The sequence below is a fragment of the Rhinopithecus roxellana genome, chromosome 13 (assembly GCF_007565055.1).
Source record: "Rhinopithecus roxellana isolate Shanxi Qingling chromosome 13, ASM756505v1, whole genome shotgun sequence".
In the NCBI taxonomy this organism is placed as follows: domain Eukaryota; kingdom Metazoa; phylum Chordata; class Mammalia; order Primates; family Cercopithecidae; genus Rhinopithecus; species Rhinopithecus roxellana.
The window spans coordinates 442572-459438 of record NC_044561.1 but is presented as its reverse complement, the minus strand read 5'-3'; the positions used below and the strand labels follow the sequence as shown (position 1 = coordinate 459438).

The following is a 16867-nucleotide window of genomic DNA, read 5'->3' as shown; positions in this document are numbered from 1 at the left end:
TGAACCAGACATACCACAGAAGCAAAAACATGGAAGTAAAAAGACATTTTGACAACACTCTTTCTTCCAAGGATTCTACAGATCTTCTATTACTGCTATATGAGCCGGCCTTAAATACTGTGTGAAGAACTGGCCTGGGCTCAGTCCCTGGACTGTTGGGGAACTCAAATCATTTAATTTCACAGTACCTCCTCCCACTAAACAATGAGAGAACTGGACTTGAATCATGAACCACAGAACTGAAGGCAACTTGAGCAATTAGTTCCACCCAATGCACACTGACAGGTCGCCCAATTTCTGCTTTTACACCTGCAGTGACATAGAATTTAATTATCTTCTCTCCTCATACATGTGATATGAATTTAGTATGTTTAAGAATCTTGGCCAGGCACGGTGGCTCACACCTGTAATCCCAACACTTTGGGAGGCCAAGGTAGGAGGATTGCTGTGGCCAGGAATTTGAGACTAGTCTAGGCAACATAGCAAGACTCTCTTCTCTACAAAAAATTTTTTTTAAATTAGCCAAGCAGAGGCTGGGCGCGGTGGCTCACATCTGTAATCCCAGCACTTTGGGAGGCCGAGGTGGGCAGATCACTTGAAGTCAGGAGTTGGAGATCAGCCTGTCCAATATGGTGAAACCCCATCTCTACGAAAAATACAAAAAAATTAGCCAGGCATGGTGGCGCATGCCTGTAGTCCCAGCTACCTGGGAGGCTAAGGCAGGAGAATGGCTTGAGCCCAGGAGGCGGTGGTTGCAGTGAGCCAAGATTGCACCACTGCAATCCAGCCTGGTAAACAGAGCAAGACTCCATCTCAAAAATAAAAATGAAAATAAAAAATAATAATTACCCAAGCAGGCCAGGCACAGTGGCTCACGCCTGTAATCCCAATACTTTGGGAGGCCAAGGCGGGGGGATCGCCTGAGGTCAGGAGTTTGAGACCAGCCTGGCCAACATAGTGAAACCCCATCTCTACTAAAAAAAATACAAAAAATTAGCTGGGCGTGGTGGCAGGCACCTGTAATCCCAGCTACTCGGGAGGCTGAAGCAGGAGAATTGCTTGAACCTGGGAGGCGGAGATCGCGCCACTGCACTCCAGCCTGGGAGACAGAGCAAGACTGTCTCAAAAAAAAAAAAAAAAATTAGCCAAGCGCAGTGGTGCATGCTGTTGTCCTAGCTACTCAGAAGGCAGAGGCAAAAGGATTACTTAAGACAAGGAGTTTGAGGTTGCAGTAAGCTATGATCCTACCATATGCTTCACAGGAGCTTAGGGGTGGAACTAGGGTCCACACTAAAAATACCTAGAATGAGAACCCGTGTGGCTGAGTCTGAGGGACAAGGTCAATCTGGAGGGCATTTAAAAGGTACAGGACTGGCCAAGCACGATAGCTCATGCTTATAATACCAGTGCTTTGGGAGGCCGAGGCAGGCGGATCATCTGAGGTCAGGAGTTTGAGACCAGCCTGGCCAACATACAGTGAAACCCTGCCTCTACTAAAAAATACAAAAATTAGCTAGGCATGGTGGCACACACCTATAATCCCAGGTACTTGGGAAGCTGAGGCAGGAGAATCGCTTGAACCTGGGAGGCAGCGGTTGCAGTGAGCCATGATCACACCACTGTGCTCTAGCCTGGGCAAGAGAATGAGACTCTCTCAAAAAATAAAAATAAAAAAATAAAAGGTACAGGACTGGTGTGGTAGCTGGATGACAGAGTGAGACTCTGTCTCTTTAAAAACAAAACAAAAGAAACAAACAAAAAAACACCCAGGCAGTTTTTAAGTCAATAGAATCATTTTTCTGTTGTACAAAATTAGAGATTTCAGATTTCAACTTGAAGAAAGCTGAATCCATTTCTATTTCCTTGCCTTTCCTTTTGAGGTAACAAATCTACTTCCTAAAGTAGTTAAATGGAAGTCATCTTCATTAGGAAGATGACTACTGCCTCTAAAGAGTTTATCTAAACTGATGGAGTTTCACAAAATCCATCTTTTGAATTCCAAAACTTCTATACTCCAGATTTAGAAGTTTCTTATAATTAACTTTCTTAATTTATTTATTTACTTGAGACAGTGTCTCATCTGTTAACCAGGCTGGAGCACAGTGGTATGATCACAGCTCATTGCAGCCTCAAACTCCTAGGCTCAAGCAATCCTCCTGTCTCAGCCTCTCACATGGCTGAGATTACAGGCATGAGCCACAGCAACAGGCCTGTACCTTTGAAATTCCCTCCAGATTAACTTTGTTCCTCAAACTCAGCCACACAGGTTCTCATTCTAGGTATTTTTATTATGGGCCCTAGCTGCTGTGAAGCACCTGCTCTTTCAAGTACTGCTTCTGGCTAAACCTATTCTGCAGACAGAGAGCCCAGATGGTAAGAGACGCCCTTAATGGCAACTGTGCACCTCCTTGGGTCTTATTTTAACTGTGGTATTCACCTAAAGTAACTGGTTCACTCTACTTTGTAAAATAAAAATTATCTAGATGTAGGTACTTGACATAGAAAAACTGATGGTGAAGCAACAATGGTTAACATTTAAAAGCCTCTTTCTGCACACTCATATCAGTCTATATTCATTCATCTCTCTGATTCCAAACTAATGCACCCATTGTCAGTTCTATGCTACTGCCCAAAACCAATGATGATCATAATAACCATGAAAATGACATGCATGTAAAGCTGTTCCAGGGACTTTATATATTTTTTAATTTATTTAATCCTCACAGCAGCAATATGCCCCATTTTTATCCCCATTTTACAGCTAGTGAGTCACAGAGAAGATAAAGTAGCAAGAGTATCATAGTCACACAGCCCAAGTTCATACACACAGTCAGCAAGTAGTGCCAGGATTCTGATCTATGCAGTATGACTGTGGTATTTATGTTCTTAACTACTTATGCTCTGTACCTGCCCATCTATCACTAACTTACTGTTTTCATCAATATAAAAAAAAAATGACTCCACCTTCACCATATACATAGATTTCAAATATTTTTCTTTATGTCAACGCTGGCCTAAATTACTTAAAACATTTCATGTGAACCTAATTCAGTGTCTACCTCCACATATTAGCCTCCATGTGAAAGGCACATAGTAAACACACAATAAATATTTATAAATATCTGATAAAGGAATTAAATCTCTCCCATTCCCTCATTCCTCCAAAGGTAATCTTTCGTACTCTGAGTCCCTCCCTCTCCCCTACTTCAACACTTCAGTACCTTCTTTCAACATCTTCTACTTTGGCCAGGCGCGGTGGCTCACACCTGTAATCCCAGTGCTCTGGGAGGCCGAAGGGGGCAGATCACAAGGTCAAGAGATCGAGGCCATCCTGGCTAACACGGTGAAACCCCGTCTCTACTAAAAATACAAAAAATTAACCAGGCGCGGTGGCGGGCGCCTGTAGTCCCAGCTACTCAGGTGGCTGAGGCAGGAGAATGGCGTGAACCCGGGAGGCGGAGCTTGCCATGAACCGAGATCGCGCCACTGCACTCCAGCCTGGGTGACAGAGTGAGACCCCATCTCAAAAAATAAAAAAAAAAAAACCAAAACATCTTCTACTTTACCCACTGTGGTGGCCAGCCTCCAAGATAGCCCCCAATGACCCTCATCTCCTGCCATTTACATTCTTGTGTAGTCCCTTCCCACAATGTGTGGCCAACAGAATACTGGAGAAATGATGGTATGTGACTTCTGAAGTTAAGTCATAAAAGGCAATTCAGCGGCTTGGTCTTTTGTATTACATGCTCTGAGGCAAGCTGGCTGCCATGCCATGAAGGCATTCATGCAGAGAGGCCAACCTCCACCTCCCTGGTTCAAGCAATTCTTATGCCTCAGCCTCCTGAGTGGCTGGGATTACAGGCATGGGCTGCCAGTCCTGGCTATTTTTTTTTTTTTTTTTTTTTTTTTTTGAGATAAAGTCTCACTCTGTCCCCCAGGCTGGAGTGCAGTGGCACAATCTTGGCTCACTACAACCTCTGCCTCCCAGGTTCAAGTGATTCTCGTGCCTCAGCCACCTGAGTAGTTGGGACTACATGTGTGCATCACCAAATCTGCCTAATTTTTGCATTTTTAGTAAAGACAGGGTTTCACCATGTTGGCCAGGCTGATCTCGATCTCCTGACCTCAAGGGATCCACCTGCTTCAGTCTCCCAAAATGCTGAGAATACATGTGTGAGCCACCACGCCCAGCCATTATTGCAATTTTTTGAGAGACCTGAGTTTGAATCACTCAGCCAAGCTGATTCCAAATTCCTGACTCACAGAAACTGTGAAAAATAAGAAATGTTAATTGTCTTGAACACTAACTTTCGAGGTAATCTGTTACACAGGAAGACAGCTAACACACCTGCTCTCCAAAGCTCTAAGTTCCTGGAGAGCGGAGGCTATTTCCTTGATTCTCAAAACTCTATTAAGGCCTTAGACATAAACAGTACCCATATTTGCTGAATTGTGTCAGTGGGTCACTTTCTTCGTTCAATGTTCCCTTTCTTCCAAAATGTATTCATTTATAAAAACTACTCCCCAAGCCTATACCACTTCGTCCATAATCCATCAACGTTTTATCTCTTCTCTTTTTTTTTTTTTTTTTTTTTGAGATGGAGTCTCGCTCTGTCGCCCTGGCTGGAGTGCAGTGGCTGGATCTCAGCTCACTGCAAGCTCCGCCTCCCAGGTTCACGCCATTCTCCTGCCTCAGCCTCCCAAGTAGCTGGGACTACAGGTGCCCGCCACCTCGTCCGGCTAGTTTTTTGTATTTTTTAGTAGAGACGGGGTTTCACCGTGTTAGCCAGGATGGTCTCGATCTCCTGACCTCGTGATCCGCCCGTCTCGGCCTCCCAAAGTGCTGGGATTACAGGCTTGAGCCACCGCGCCCGGCCCTCTTCTCTTTCAAAAACCTGAAATATAACCTCCTGACCAAAGCTTTTTCTCAGTAGATAAAAATGTTCCTTATGTTTGTCAATTGCAACTACCAACCCTAGCATTTATGTGAATATATTTCACACAAGAACACGGAGTAAATATATATTTGTTCACGTTCATCTTATATCCAAGAAATATTTACTGAGCACCTGCTATGTCCCAAGAACTGCTCTTGAAGCTGGGAAGAAAAACAAATATCCTCACCCCTAGGGAGCTTACAGTAGTATTTGAGCTTGCCACAGTGTTTTCTCTAAATATAATACAATAATCTTTGTTAATACGACTTAAAAATTCTAATTTCCCCTTTGTAAATTAAATGGCCGTAAATCTACAAATCCTTTTTTAAATACACTTAAATAAGTATTTAAGCTGCACTCTCAAAGAAAGTTGATACCTGTTTAACAAAGTTAGTAAAGTGCTTCATATAGAATCTGTATATATCAATGTACTCCATTTTTACTGAATGTTCCCACAGGCCATACTTTTAGGAAATACCACCAAATTTATAAGCATAAATATACAAATAAAGACAACCTTTATTTATTATATCGCCTTAGATATAAAGTTTATAAAGATAAACTTTATATTGCCTTAGTGACTCTAAATCAAATATGAAACATTTCATAGAAAGTAACTTGTAACAGATGTGACAAAATGATAATAATAATAATATGGGTAGAACTTTCTAACCTCTTTTATATTTACCTCTACAAAAGCATATTAAAAGGAAGAGTATACCACACTTTTAAGTCAGAGATTCAAGTCCTGGTTCTGTTAACTCTGTATCCCTAAATGAGTTATTTAACTAATTGCAGCCTATTTCCCTATCCTTAAGCAACATAATCAAAGCCTAACTTTTATATAGTGGGCATCAAGGAATGTTAGTTTCCTTCTCCTTCCCTGGGGCTTATAACTGGTATATCAGATTTATCAGGATTTTTTTTTTCTTTCCTTTTGAGACAGGGTCTCACTGCATGTTCAGGATGGAGTGCAGTGTAAATATAGTTTAGTGCCACCTCAAACTCCTGGGCTCAAGGGATCCTCCTGCCTCAGCCTCCTGAGTAGCTGGGACTACAGGTGCAAGCCACCACATCTGCTAATTCTTTAATTTTTTTGTGGAGACAAGGTATCACTATGTTGCCCAAGCGGGTCTCAACTCGAACTCCTGGCCTCAAGTGATCCTCCTGCCTTGGCCTCCCAAAGTGCTAGGATTAGAGGCTTAAGCCACTGTGCCCAGCCTACCAGGAAACCTTTCCAAGCTGTTATTTCTCTTCGGAATTTCCTCTCCTTCATCTGGGTTAGCATTCAGCTCAAATGCCATTTTCTTTGAAGCCTTCCATACATCCACAGGAAAAGCTCCCTTGACTCTCCCAGTAAAGTCTGGATTTAGAGTTTATTCCAGTGCGTTACAATCATCTGCCATTTTTTTGCCTCTCTCACTAGACTGTGAGCTCCTCATGAGCAGCGACAGTATCTCACTTATCTTGATAGCCCCAGCCCTTAGAAAAACACCTGGCACATTACAAACATGGAACAAAAAGTCTGCTGAATGAATAAATGAAGTCATCCCTTAAGTAGTACTTGTAATTACTACCGGGTGACCCAAACTTTATGGTTTTGCCCTTTACAGGCTGATTCTATTTCGTACTCTTTTTAATCACTCCCTAATAGCATCTGGCAGAGTACTGAGGACATGGAAAGTCTCCAATAAATACTTTTGGGTGATGGGATACATATTACTCTTCCACCTCTCTTGATTTGACTCTAAATAACGTATTCAAGTGGATGTGACTTTTGGAAGCCTTCTTAAAGAGGGGCTCTTCTTAACAGTTACTAGCCAAAAACTGAAACAAACACTAGAGCTAACTACAGATATTTTCTTTGCAGGTGTTTTTAAAGAACGGAGTAATGGGTTGCTTCTTTCTAAATCATTTCAATAAGAAACAGTAACATAAAGCCCTTTGATCCACTATGAAATATGCAAACGACATTAGGCAAAACTTAGTTTAATAACTTCCAGCCAAAGGTTCCCCACCCTGCAGTCACAGGGCTGCGGGCCAGCTGGCTGTACCACCTCACCCCCAGGAGATGACTGTTTTTCCACAGTAAAACCGCATAAGTGACATGTGGAGTTTTGGGGGTCTTCTGAAGTAAAACATGTAAGTTTAACATCTTACTGACAGTTAAGTCTTATGTTACAGGTTTCGGCTTGATGTAGAAAAGACCCTGAAAAGATCTCAAAAACTTGCAACTCGGGGACATTCCAGACGTCTTATGAGTTTAAAACTATGCAAAAACATATGAAGCATGGGGTAATTCCATTATTATATTTAAGTGATGTATTCCACATTCCTGTATACACACACTTCACACCAAATAGAGGCTGGCAAGCAGTTAACCGTTCAACTGCCCTTTCGTTACGCTGCATAATAGGCAGACAACAGAGAGAAATCTTGACAAAGCCAAGCTGGGCTAGTGCTTAATGACTGCCAAACCAGTCATTCTCAACATCCCAAAAGCAAACATTCCTTGGGCCCTTCCTATGGGCCAAGCACTGTGTCAAACGTTTCACGTGAATTATTTCATTCGACACAACAAACAGCCGTATGCGACTGGTGCTATTATCCTCATTTTTCAGACGAGGAAACCAAGGCACAAGATTACATAGCTAGCAAGTGGCAGGTTTGGGAGTCGTCTCAAAAGGTCCAGCCCTAGGCACTACGGAGTATCAAAAGTACCCGAAGCGGGGAGGGTGGACTGCAATCAGTGTCCTGACAGACGCTCTCCTAGAGGGTAAAGTTCTTGGCCATCAAGTTTCAGATCTGCAGAGCCTTGTACACCTGGCAGCATTCAGGTTGCTATACTGGCACCAACAACTCCAACCGAGTCTCCCTGCCTGGGAATCCCGAGGACTGCACTTTGATCCTGAAGGTCTGCACAAGACCCCAGAGAAAGCGGACGACACCCCGTCCCTGCAATCAAAACACACCCCGGGAGAAGCAAGGGCGAGGACCTCCGTGCCTCCCCGCCCCGCGCAGCACGGCCCCGTCAGGCGGTGCACAGGTGCAGGACCGCGCCCGCCCGCCCGGCCCGGGTCCCGGCCCGGGTCCCGGCCCCGGCACAGTGACCGCCGCTCTGCGACTCCGGCCCTGAGGGCAGGGGCAGAAGGCCGGCGGGAAGAAGGCCGGGGACGCGAGGGCCGCTTTGCCCGACCCCTCGAGGGCGTGCGCAGCGGGGTCGGGAGAGAAAAAGGATGCTCCCGGCGGGGCGGAGCCGCGGTGGGGGAGGGGTCCCCAGCCCGGACTCCCACTCACCGCCTCACGCGACTCCTGGCCGGGTCCCGCGGCTCGCCCCACTCCGGCTCTGGCCGCCCGCGTCTCCTCCCGAGGTTCACTGTCCAGCCCCAGCGCACGGAGCTGAGAAGTCGCCGCCAGCGGAGGGCGTGTGGCCAGCGGCAACGGAGAAGGTGGGAAGGATGGGACCGTCGCTCTCGCCGCCGCGGCCACCACAGACACTGCCGCCGCCGGCTCCTCTCAGCCGCGGAAGCTGCGGGCCCGCCCACCACGCCCGCCTCCCGTCCTGAAGACTGTCCGCTGGAGAAGTGACGGCGGCGCTAGCCAATCAGAGGCCTGATCGGGGTCGTTATCGTCGGACTAAGGGGCGGGCCGAGAAGGAAGCAACATGAAGAAGGCGAAGACGGAGGCGTGACTTCCTGTGAGTGGCGGCACGACGCAGCCAATGGGTAACGGGGAGATGACCTCATCTCTGAGGAAAGTCTAGAACTGGCCGAGCGGCGGCGAGGAGGTCGGCGACGAACCGGGGGCGGAGCGCTGGGCCTTAAAGAGGCCGCAGCCCACTGGTCACCCTGTGAAGGGAAGGGCGGTGGACCCTGCCGGATCTTGCCAAGTTGCCAAGGGGTCAATGCCCAGGGGCGAGTAATTACTGCATTAATCCCAGACCCCATCCCGATTCTTCTCGGGGACTGAAGGGTCTCCGCCTGGGACTCCGAAGTCGATCATTTCACATTCACGTTTCGCAAAAGGAGACAATAAATTCCGCTCTGGCCTGGAGCCCTGAATTCCCGTTACAGTCCCGCCCCGCCGAGGCCCGTCGCCTTGTTTCTCTGAGTCAGTTTCCCCAACGGTGAAAGGGAGGACACTGACACCTGCCTGCTCCTCCCTACCTGCCGAGGCCGTGGAGATCTGCAGCAGCGAAAGTACTCTGGGCTTAGAAAAGGAGAAGGGCTGCGTGAGCCCAAGAGCTTGCATCGGAAGGCTCCAGAAAGAGCATCTGCAAAAGAGAGGATTCCACTCTCTTGCAAAAGAGGGGATGACCCCCGACGGCTCTTGGAATTCTAAAATCCTATACCCTTGCCCGCACCCATTCATGTAGTGAAGGGGCGCCCGTTAGGCGCAGAGGCCACACGCTCCGCACGTGAACCCGGGCGCCTCTCTGAACCTATTCTGGGCGTGGGGCGGGGAGCGGGAGGCTGCCCGATTTAAAAACATGTATATGTATAGGTGTAGGTATATGTATATGTATATGTATATGTATATGTATATGTATATGTATATGTATATGTATATGTAATGAGTGAAGTCCATGACTGCAACAGGGAGAAAGGAGAAAGGCAAAAGGGGAGAGAGAAACTAGGTAAGCCAGGCCCACTGTGATGAGAGCCGCGGTCAGGCAGTCCCTTCACATCCCCCTTCCTCCCCAGCAATGGGAGAGAGCCCAGAAAAGGAAAAATAACCCCAACTCGATGGGGTGGAAAAGGGGGAAGCGCTTTCCGGAAGGCGTCGGGGATAGGGTCACCAGACGGAGTCAGAGGAAGGAGTAACAGTAGGTAGAGGAAGAAGGGGTCAGGGGCGTCCTTCTAGGTTTGGGGCGGACCCGTGCGAAGGCGCAAAGACTGAAAAGGGGCCTCTCACTTTACATTCCAGGGTAAACTCTCACTATGACCCCCTTCTCCTCCTCAAAGACTTCTGGGACTGCCCATTGGTGAACTCTCAGAGGGAGGGCGGGAGAGGGTGCTGCTCTCTCCAACAGCTGCAAGAGTCAAAGTGGCCTTGGGTATTCTCAGTTACTCACTATAAATCAGCTTCCAGTTCAGTACCAATGCCGGACGCAGAATCTTGAAGTTAGACGGGATCGTCGTGGGCTCTTAGTCACACAGACCTTCCCCCAAGGCAAAAATTCTTGCACAAAATACCTGATAGAATTGTTTATTCGATAAATATTTTTTGAGTAAGAATACTGAGGAAGTAAGCTAGATGAGATACAGTCACTACCCTGGGGGTGCTTACACCAAATTGGAGGACGCTAAGGCACATACTGCGGTGACTGCAATGCCAGGCGGGTATCCCAGGTGACTAAAAGAGGATGCAGAAGTGTGCCTCCGAGGAGAAAGTACCCCCGCTGGAATTATTGGGGTGGGGCAGATTTCCCCAAAACATGACCGGGTGGGGCGTTCCAGATAGTACCCACCCAGACACAGCCCTCCTGAAAAAGCCCAGGTAAGGAGGAGGCACAAGTGTATTTTATTAGTCACAGGAAGAGAGATCTGCCCATTCATGGCAGAGACTACAGACAACCTCACCCTCTCACAAATATCTCTCTTCTTTTTCTGGACAACTTAAATTGTGTATGTCTTGTATACTATATATAGACACATATATATTTTGTGGATATATAAAAGGTTAGGCCGGGTGTGGTGGTTCACACCTGTAATCCCAGCACTTTGGGTGGCCGAGACCAGAGGATTAATTGAGGTCAGGAGTTCAAGACTAGCCTGGCCAACATGGCGAAACCTCGTCTCTACTAAAAATACAAAAGTGAGCCAGGACTGGTGATGCACACCTATAGTCCCAGCTACTTGGGAGGCTGAGGCATGAGAATCACTTGAACCGGGGAGGCGGAGGTTGCAGTCGGCCAAGATCCCACCACTGCACTCCAGCCTGGGTGACAGAGTAAGTCAGACTCTGTCTCAAAAAAAAAAAAAAAAAGGGTTTATGTATTTCTTATAGGTGGTCTGCCTCCCTCTAATCTCTGAGCCCACTCCAGCCTGGGTAACAGAATAAGACTCAGACTCTAAAAAAATAAAGTAATGAAATTATCTCTGACCCTAGATCCTAATGTCATCCTCTAAAGCTTCACACAACATGTCTAATCTCACTTCATCCCCTTTCCCACACCCTCGACCCATCTCCACAAAACAATAGGGATTAAGTTCCTTTTTCTTGCCCTGTCCTTACTGATGGTTTTCATATGCCTCGTTATCCTAAGGACTTCATGTGGACATCCTTCAGGATCTACTGGGAGTATGTGTTGTGTCCTTCCCCATAAACATTCTCTTTCTTTTGGTAAGGGAACCCCACTTTCCTCCGGGGAACTGTCAAATGCGTTGAAACCAGAAGGACTCCATCTTAAATAGGGGCTGGGTAAAATAAGGCTGAGACCTACTGAATTGCATTCCCCGGAGATTAGGCCTTCTAAGTCACGGGATGAGATAGGTCAGCACCAGATACAGGTCAGCACAAGATCCAAAGACCTTGCTAATAAAATACGTTATGGTAAAGAAGCCAGACAAAACCCACCAAAGCCAAGATGGTGAGAAAAGTGGCCTCTGGTCATCCTCACTGCTCATTATACACTAATTGTAATACATTAGTATGCTAAAAGACACTCCCACCAGCACTGTGACAGTTTACAAATACCATGGAAATGTCCAGAGGTTAGCCTGTCTGGTCTAAAAAGGGGAGGAACCCTCAGTTCTGGTTCCAGGGATTGCCCACCCCTTTCCCAGAAAATTCATAAATAATCCATGCCTTGCTTAGCATATAATCAAGAAGTGACAGTAAGTATAAGCAGCTGAGTGGCCGATGCTGCTGCTCTGCCTATGGAGTGGCCATTCTTTTGTCTCTCTTTTGTTTTTTTTTTCTCATTTTTTTGAGACAGTCTCACCAAGTCACCCAGGCTGGAGTGCAGTGGCACAATCTCAATTCACTGCAACCTCTGCCTCCCAGGTTCAAACAACTCTCCTCCCTCAGCCTCCGGAGTAGCTGAGACTACTGGCGCCTGCCACCACACCTGGCTAATTTTTGTATTCTGGTAAAGAGGGGCTTTCACCATGTTGGCCAGGCTGGTCTAGAACTCCCGGCCTCAAGTGATCTGCACCCTCACTTGGCCTCCGAAAGTGCTGGGATTACGCCCTAGCCACTGCGCCCAGCCTCTTGTTTCCTTACTTCTCTAATAAATTTGCTCTCACTTAACTCTATGAATTCGCCTCAAACTGTTTCTCGCACGAGATCCAAGAACCCTCTCTTGAGGTCTAGATCAGGACCCCTTTCTGGTAACAGAACCACTCCTCCCCACTGTCTATCCCTGTAGCTGCCTTGGGAATGACTCACTACTCACCTTGGGGTGGGGGATCACATGGCCTAGTCCTAACCAATGAAAGCACTCCAACCCCTGCCTGCCATCATTTGTAGTGATTGATTTAGGAAAAGACATGTGATCAAGACAGTCCAGTCAGCATGAGTCCTGGCATCTTGTTACAACTACTGGGATGGGGCCGAGAGCAGTGGCACATGTCTGTAATCCCAGCACTTTGAGAGGCCAAGGCGGGGGGAATCACCTGAGGTCAGGAGTTCAAGACCAGCCTGACCAACATGGTGAAACCCTGTCTCTTCTAAATACAGCTGGCTGTGCTGGCGCACACCTGTAATCCCAGCTACTTGGGAGGCTGAGGCAGGAGAATTGCTTGAATCTGGGAGGCAGAGGCTGCAGTGAGCCAAGATCAGGCCATTGCACTCCAGCCTGGGCAACAAGAGCAAAACTCCGTCTTAAAAAAAACAAAGAAACAACAACAACAAAAAAAACTATTGGGATGGAGTTTCCTCTGCAGGAGGGTTGCTGAACTGTCTGGCTGTACACCTGGCATTAACAGTGAGGACCACAGGGAGAATAAAGCGAACACAAAACCAAACAATCAGAGCTGATATATGCATAAAGGCCATGATGGATGATAGCTCTGTTTGAGAACCTGGATCCAGTTCTTTTCTGGCTATTTGATTTCATAGGTGTCTTGGGTCAGGGCCCTTAGAAACAGAGCCTGTAAGAGAGATCCAATGAACAGGATTTAGTGAGGGAGGCAAATCCTGTAAGGGAGGAAGATGAGCAAGACAGGGAAAGGAAGAGAGCCGAGTCGGGCTCAGCCTGATCTTTCTTTGGCCTGATGCACAAAGGAGAGCTCTGGGCAGAAACAACACCACAGTCACTCACCTTGAGGCATGGACAGCTTTTTGTACCCTAGTCCATGTCAGTGGTTGTGGGCCTTCAGGAAGTTAAGGTCCCCAAGGTCACTCCCTTCAAGTGAGGGCAATTCTCTGAAATTTTGGGCAGCTGGGAACCCTTAGCAGCCAACACTCATAGCACCTGGGGGATGGGCGCACTTACCTGCTTAGGAGGCATCATTTGAGTCTTCTGCTGTGGGCCAACACATTCCTATTGTTGCAGCAAAAATGTAACTATGTAAAGTGCTCAGGTATGACCTGACTGCCAAACAGTACCGTGAGCCTATGGCCTTCCTTGGTCTGACTCCCTACGTCTATTATTAAACTGTACTTTTTGCGTGTGTGTATAGAGACAGGGTCTTACTCTGTCGCTCAGGCTAGAGTGCAGTGGTGTAATCATAGCTCACTGTAGCCTCCAACACCTGGGCTCAAGTGATCCTCCTGACTCAGCCTCCAAGGAGTTTGGAAGTACAGAAGCTCACCACCTTGCTCAACTAATTTTAAAAATTTTTTTTGTAGAGACAGGGTCCAGTTATGTTGCCCAAGCTGGAATCAAACTCCTGGCTTCAAGCGATCCTTCCACCTCAGCCTCGCAAACAATCGGATTATAGGTGTGAGCCACCATGCCTGGTTCATTTTATTTATTTATTTATTTATTATTATTATTATTTTTAATTTGTATTTATTTATTTATGACTGAGTTTTGTTCTGTTGCCCAGGCTGGAGCGCAGTGGTGCAATTTTGGCTCACTGCAACGTCCGCCTCCCAGGTCCAAGTGATTCTCCTGCCTCAGCCTCCTGAGTAGCTGGGACTACAGGTATGCACCACCACACCTGGCTAATTTTTTTTGTATTTTTAGTAGATAACAGGATTTCACCATGTTGGCCAAACTGGTCTTGAACTCCTGACCTCCAGTGATCTGCCTGCCTTGGCCTCCCAAAGTGTTGGGATTACAGGTGTGAGCCACCGCACCTGGCCTCATTTTCTATTTGCATTGGCAGATATAGTGGCTGCACTGACCCTTTGGCTCAACCTGACTTTATAACCAATTCTTTCCACCCCTTCCCTCTCGAGCCTTTCCCATAAACTGATACTAAGCCAGATTCACTCTTGTATTTCCATAATTAATTCTTTTTTTTTTTTTTGAGATGGAGTCTCACTTTTGTCACTCAGGCTGGAGTGCAATGGCAGGATCTCGGCTCACTGCAACCTCTGCCTCCCCAATTCAAGCAATTCTCCTGCCTCCATAATTAATTATTTAACACAAATGTAAAACTTTAAGCCTAACTCTGCTGATCATGAGCAACAGTTGTCTTTTTGTCCATTTCCATCCTTCATTGCACCTTACTGAAAACATGTGCTGATTTCATTCTGTCACCTATCCACTGACCACCACTTCTGATTCTGCTGCCGCTGCTGAAAAGGGCAAACGCAATGACAGGAACCTTCAGCAAACCACTAAAGACTGATTTTCCTCCTTCCAACCTGTTAATTCACACTCTGAGAAAAGTTACTCCCCCATCCTTTCCCTCTCTATCTCTCTGCGTGGAGAATCTCTCCAAAAGTATTTGCCAGGACTTGACCAACTCCGTCTTCAGCACATCCTGTGCTTTCCTATTTCTTCTTAAATCTTTGTTCAGATTAGTCCTTTTGCCTAGAATGTCCTCTCTTATCTTCATCTATTCAAATCCAAGCTGACATCCCACTTCCTCCAGGAAGCCCTCCCATATCCCATATTCCTCCAACGTAGGTAAATCTTTTCTTTCTCTGACAATCTGTAGCTCCTATTACAACAAGCACAATGTGAAGCATTCCAAGTGCATTATCTTGTTTCAGATGAGGAAACTGAAGCTTAGAGAGGTTAAGTAACTTGCTCAATATCACACAGCTTAAAACTAGCAAAGCTAGGATACAGATATTAAAATTAAGATCCAGGCCGGGCGCGGTGGCTCAAGCCTGTAATCCCAGCACTTTGGGAGGCCAAGACGGGCGGATCACGAGGTCAGGAGATCGAGACCATCCTGGCTAACATGGTGAAACCCCGTCTCTACTAAAAAAATACAAAAACTAGCCGGGCGAGGTGGTGGGTGCCTGTAGTCCCAGCTACTCGGGAGGCTGAGGCAGGAGAATGGCGTGAACCCGGGAGGTGGAGCTTGCAGTGAGCTGAGATCCGGCCACTGCACTCCAGCCTGGGTGACAGAGCGAGACTCCGTCTCAAAAAAAAAAAAAAAAAAAAAAAAAAAAATTAAGATCCTGGGACCGGGCGCAGTAGCTCACGCCTGTAATCCCAGCACTTTGGGAGGCTGAGGCAGGTGGATCACTTGAAGGCAGGAGTTTGAGACCAGCCTGGCCAACATGGCGAAATCCCGTCTCTACTAAAAATACAAAAAGTAGCTGGGTGTGGTGGTGCATGCCTGTAATCCAGCTACTTGGGAGGCTGAGGCAGGAGAATCGCTTGAACCTGGGAGATGGAGCCTGTTAGTAAGCCGAGATCGTACCACTGCACTCCAACCTGGATGATGGAATAAGACTGTCTCAATCAATCAATCAATCAATAGATCCTGGGTGTAATTCAATAAACATTTGTTGGCTACATACAAGGAACTAGAGGAAATATTAAAAAGTGAAATAGATCAGCTCTGCCACAATCAAGAACAGGGTCCGTGAAATGATGCTAACACGAACAATGCCGAAAGGACAGTAGAATGAGGTCTGGTCTAGGAAGGGAATGTTCCTGTCTTGTGGAGAACCCACTGAGGCCACACAAGAAAAAGCATATGTTTGACAGGCAGTAATGAGGTGGGGCACTCCAACTTAGGAAGCACTGTGAGTAATAATGCGGAGGAAGAAAAACAGAGGACATGTTTGAGCAAGGGAGTCGTCTGGTTTGTTTGAGAGATAAGGTTTGAAAGTTTCCTGAGGCCCGTTTGTAAAAAGAACGCCATGGTAAAAGAGGCATTACGTTCTGGAAAACAGAATCCAGACTGTCTTAAGATTCACCTGGTAGTTTGTCAGTTGGAATGGAAGGAGAGTGAAATGGGACTGTGAAGATAAATTAAACCACTACTGTTATTCAGCCAGGAGGAAATAAAGACTCACAAGAGGGGAACAATGAGCATGGATTTTTTCCCCTCTACCCTGTAAACACTTTCCATATCTCTGTCCCCTAGACATTATAGCATCCTTGATAAAGAGCAATAATTTTTTTAAAAAATTGCCCATAACCTTTAAACTGCTAACAATTTATTCAAATGTAGTAAGCACTCAGCAAATATCTTTGGAAGTGAATTGAACGTATAAGTGGGGTGTTCAAATGTTAGGGCTCTGTGGCCAAGCACGGTGGCCCATACCTGTAATGCCAGCATTTTGAGATGGAGCCAGCATTACATACCTGTAATGCCAGCATTTTGGGAGGCCGAAGTGGGAGGATGGCTTGAACCCAGGAGTTCGAGACCAGCCTGGGCAACATAGCAAGACCCCCATCTCTATTATATTAAAGTTTTTTTGAAATGCTAGGGCTCAGCCAGGTGCGGTGGCTCACACTTGTAATTTCAGCTCTTTGGGAGGCCGAGGCGGCGGATCACTTGAGGCCAGGAATTGGAGACCAGCCTGGCCAACTTGATGAAACCCTGTTTCTACTAAAAACACAAAAA

General features: G+C 46.6%; 1 protein-coding gene across 3 annotated transcripts in view; it reads right to left on the bottom strand.

Moving 5' to 3' along the window:
* Nucleotides 1-8476, bottom strand: part of MRTFA (myocardin related transcription factor A) — a 227668-nt gene extending 219192 nt beyond the window's left edge. The window contains exon 1 of one of the 3 annotated variants that reach the window (XM_030915380.1): nt 8235-8476. The gene's annotated coding sequence lies outside the window, so the exon portion shown is untranslated. The remainder of the gene's footprint in view (nt 1-8234) is intronic. The other 2 variants (XM_010379227.2, XM_030915381.1) reach the window with 2 other exon arrangements.
* Nucleotides 8477-16867: the final 8391 nt, after the last annotated feature.